Raw genomic sequence first — 4410 nt, 5'->3', positions numbered from 1 at the left:
CCACCCCTCCTCCAGATTCTCTTTGCATTCCAGCAGCTCTTAAAGGCACAGCAAGGAAAAAAAAAAAAAGTTCTGATATGCTCAGGGCTGATTGCCCCTTAGGGAGAGAGGTACAATGGGCTGCAGGCCTGGCTACTCAGGCTGATAGCTGAAAAATCTGAGAATCAAGTTCGGAAGAGTTTTATTAAGATACACAACAACAATTATTGATGCAGTGATGTTTCTAGACCTAAATCATCAGGAAATGGAACTTTTGTAAGGAAGCCCTTGACTTTTCTCAGTCTCTAGTGGCAGAATTCCCTTCATCTGTAGCTGCAGGCCAGCAGTACATAGGACTCAACTCCTGTTGCCCGATGTGTCTGGGGTGGGCTCCTGAGAGCTTGGCCTCAGAGCCCTGTCTAGTCTGGCAGGCTCTCCCTCTATGCCCACCAGTGATTCAGGTCCCACATCGCTCTCACTTCAGCCACCAGCTTCATAGGGTCAAGCTTGGTCTCTCTGCTCTAACTGCCCACACCTGGTCTTAGTTGGCAAGCTTCACTCTTATGATCCCAGAGGCAACAAAGCCCATAGCTCACATCCCTAATCTATTAGAATCGATGAGTTGTGGGTGTACCCAGAGTGGAAACCCTCACATTCTTGTAACCAAAGATTTCATAAAGAAAAATTAAACTCACTTTGGAGGTAGTCACAGCTTTAACTGACACACAGTAGCCAACTCTGGCCATCATTCATTCAGAGCAATCCTTACTCAACAGAAAGAAAAAGACGGCTTGCTGAGCCTTAACCTGCAGTTGGGATAAAATCATTATCTTGGCTCTTTTGCCTCCCTTACATTTAACCTCTGGCCTTGACCACTGCTTATAAGCTCACTAGTGAGGATAGTGACCAAGCACAGTGACTTCCCTTTTCTCCTCTGCAAATGCCCCATCCTTCTACTCTGAGAGAGGGAACATAAGCCCTTTGACAGCCACTACCAAGGATCTAGGTTGTTAGTCCTTGATCTATAAACCCAGCCCTTGCTGCAGAAAAATCAGACCGGCGAGAAACCAAGCACTACTCGGAGAGTTGGAGAACTCATATTTATTATGCCGGTGGTCCCAAAAGAGAGAGTGCTCTGAAAATCTGGGTCCCAAGCTCAGGAGCAACCTTTCTTTTATAGGGCTTATCTGCACTGTTACAGTTGGCATGGGCTGATTGGTTAATTTGTCCTCAGGTGGTTAGAGACCACGGGAGTTGCTATGGGTTACAGGCAGTCACAGAGCCTGAGATTTTCATACAGGAACTCAGGCAATATATCTATTATCTAGACAGAACAAGCAAAAGAGAGGATGAAGCTTTAGATAATTTTGAGGTCACCCTGCCCTTTGGCCTATGCAGCAAGCATATCTACAGAAGCAGAACAAATAGCTGATTATAAGCTTAGCCTTTTGAATGGAAAATTCCTCTTCACCCTGAATTGACTTTTTCCCTGAATGACCAGTTAGAACTGGACATATTAACGCCCAACCAATCAGCGCCTCCCCCGCCGCCGCCCCGAGGCGTATCTCACCCAGCTTCCCAGGTCCTCTTAGAATTCATACCTAGTGGTCCTTTTCCTGCTGTGCCTCCATATTACCTGACCCCCTGACCTCTAGAGCCTTCTCTGCTTCCAGTATCCTCCACTTTACTGAGTACTGGCCAACTCTGGGAATGTCTGTGAGGAAGAGACTGCCTTGTTGAGGAGGCAGAGCCCAACTCAACAGAATCCCATCTGGGATACTAGAACTCATCATTTAGATCTGAACAAGATGTCTCCTCTTTTTCCTTCTCCTCTCTTTTTCCTCAGCTTTTTCTGTTTTTCTTTTATTCACCAGTCCGGCCCCTACCCCCACTCCAATAGCTCTTTGCCTTAACGTCATCCTCCAGCGTTCCAACCTTTTACAAGTAATTACATTGTTTCCTGCCTGAGTGATTGGAGCTGGCTCTAATTCCTTATCTATGTCTCTTTAGATAAAGCTTTGGCTGATTTTATGCCAGAAGGAAAGCTCTTCACAATGTGGCCTCAGCCATCCACTCTTGCTTCAGCTCTAACCATCCCCCACATCTACCTCCACAAGAGCCACATCCAATTGTCCCCAAAGTCCCTATGACATTTAACTTTGTGATATCTTTGCTTACATAAGTACTGCAGTCTAGAATATTCCTCTCTTTTGTAGTCGATGAATTTTTACTTATCCTTTGAGTCTTCCTATTACCTCCTCTTCCCAATCCTAGGCATAACAACCACTTCTTTCATCTGTTTTTACAACATGTTGAAGTCTGAATCTTAGAAATTTGAGGGAAAGGCTCATCTGGACATTGGTGCTGTAGAGGAGAGACCTGGGCTGACTCCCTCTGGGGCAGCGATATGTAAGGTCAAGAAGAAGTGTAAACCCATTATAAGCTGAATTGTGTCTCCCTGCAAAATTCAAATTTTGAAGTCCTATTTTCCTCTAGTACCTCAGAATGTGTCTGTATTTGGAGATAAGGCCTTTATAAAGGTGATTAAGTAAAATGAGACCATTAAAATGGGCGCTAATTGTATCTGACTGGCATCATCATAAAAAGAGGAAATTTGGACACACAGAAAGATACGAGGTGTGTAGGTATCTAGACCATATGAGGACACAGAAAGAAGGTAGCTCTCTGCAAGCCAAGCAGAGAATCCTCAGAAGAAACCACAGCTGCTGACACCTTGATCTTGGACCTTTAGCCTCCAGAACTATGAGAAATAAATTTGTTGCTTGGGCTTCACACAATGGTCTGTATGTGGTGGCAGGTATTTTGTTATGCGACAGTCCCAGCAAAGTTAAAAATACAAGCAGGCAAAATATAGAGGCACAAATGGAGACACTTTTGATGGGGGATCGGACGGTGATGTCTCCTTGGGTAAAAAAAAGCATCGAGGCATTTTTGAGGATGCACAATGATTTCCACCCAGGGCCATAGCTTTGGAGTGCCAAACCGAACAACATCTAAGTATTTGTACTGGAAACTTGTGAACAATCGGATTTAGAATAAAGAAAAATCCCCAAATTGGCTTATTTATTTATCTTCCTTCTACCCAAAATTAAAACTTCATTTCTCTCCCCAGCAAATAGCGCACCAGTTTCACCTACCATAAACTGCAGACACAGCATTATCCTAGACCTTCCTCATTCTTTTTTTTTTTTTATGGTGACAATGAAGTTAACTAAATCATGGTAAGTTTCAGCCAGAACATTTGGGCTATAAGTATATATAGATATATATATATATATAGAGTATATATATATATATATATATTCACATTGTGTGCTCACCTCCCATAGTCTTCCTCATTCTTATTCTATATTTATTTAATCAATTAATCAGTCGCCAAAATCTATTAATTTTACCACCTAAATATCTATATCAAATATGCTCCCTTCCCTTTTATCCTTTCATCCTATGATTACTTCCTTACTTAGGGCTTCTTTATTTCCTACTTTTCATTCATTTATTTAACAAATATTTTAGAATACTTGTTGTGTCCTAAGTCTTGGACTATGCACTGGGGACACAGTGACAAATAGGATAGACACATTCCTTGCTCTCTCAGAGGATACAGTGTAGTAGGGGAAACAATCACGTGGATGCATAATTAATGCATTGTAATCATTTAATTATGTCGCGATTGAGGTAGCACTGAATGCTGTAACAGTATGGAAGCGGAGCATCTGAGCTTGGTTAATTGGGGAAGCTGAGACTTGGAGGATGAAGAGGAGTTAGTTCCATAAAGTGGATAGCAGGGAGGAGATGTGGGAAAGGCTCTAGGCAGAAGTAATAGTATGAACAAAGACGTATAAATCAGAGAGAGCTTAGTCGACTCGAGGAACTGATCAGAGTTCTTTATGAACTTTCAACGACTGAATGATGGGGCTGGAAGAATATCATAGGTCAGGCTCCCCAGGAAACAGACTCTGAGACCAATTTGCACACAAGACATCTGGGTGTGTACTCTCTGGGAGTGAATGAAGCATGAGTGGGCAAAGAGAGAAGTTAAACCACAATGGAGTTGCAACATAGGCCTCGACTGATCTTGCAAGGAGCTCTGGAACTAGGAAGGCCCTTCGTATGTGTCCTGAATTGGGGCAAGGGGACCACACCGTGGCACTCCTCTATTAGGCAGTCATTGGTGAGGGCTGTTCCTGAGGAGGGAAGGCATGTAACCTTGAATAAGGTAGAATCCTCTCAAGTGGCTGGTAGTGGCACTTCTCTGCCTGAAGCCAAGAGTCTGGCCTTGTCTCCCCGCAGCCCCTAGGATAGACAGCCGCATGCCCAGCATTCCCTTGATGGAACAGTCACAGTCTCACTCTACTCTTTGAAGTAAACATGTGCACTAGAGTCCCCAGAACTCTCAAAACCAGTCAT

The sequence above is a fragment of the Pteropus medius genome, unplaced genomic scaffold, assembly GCF_902729225.1.
Source record: "Pteropus medius unplaced genomic scaffold, Ma_sr-lr_union100, whole genome shotgun sequence".
Lineage (NCBI taxonomy): Eukaryota > Metazoa > Chordata > Mammalia > Chiroptera > Pteropodidae > Pteropus > Pteropus medius.
This window is presented reverse-complemented; position numbering follows the sequence as displayed.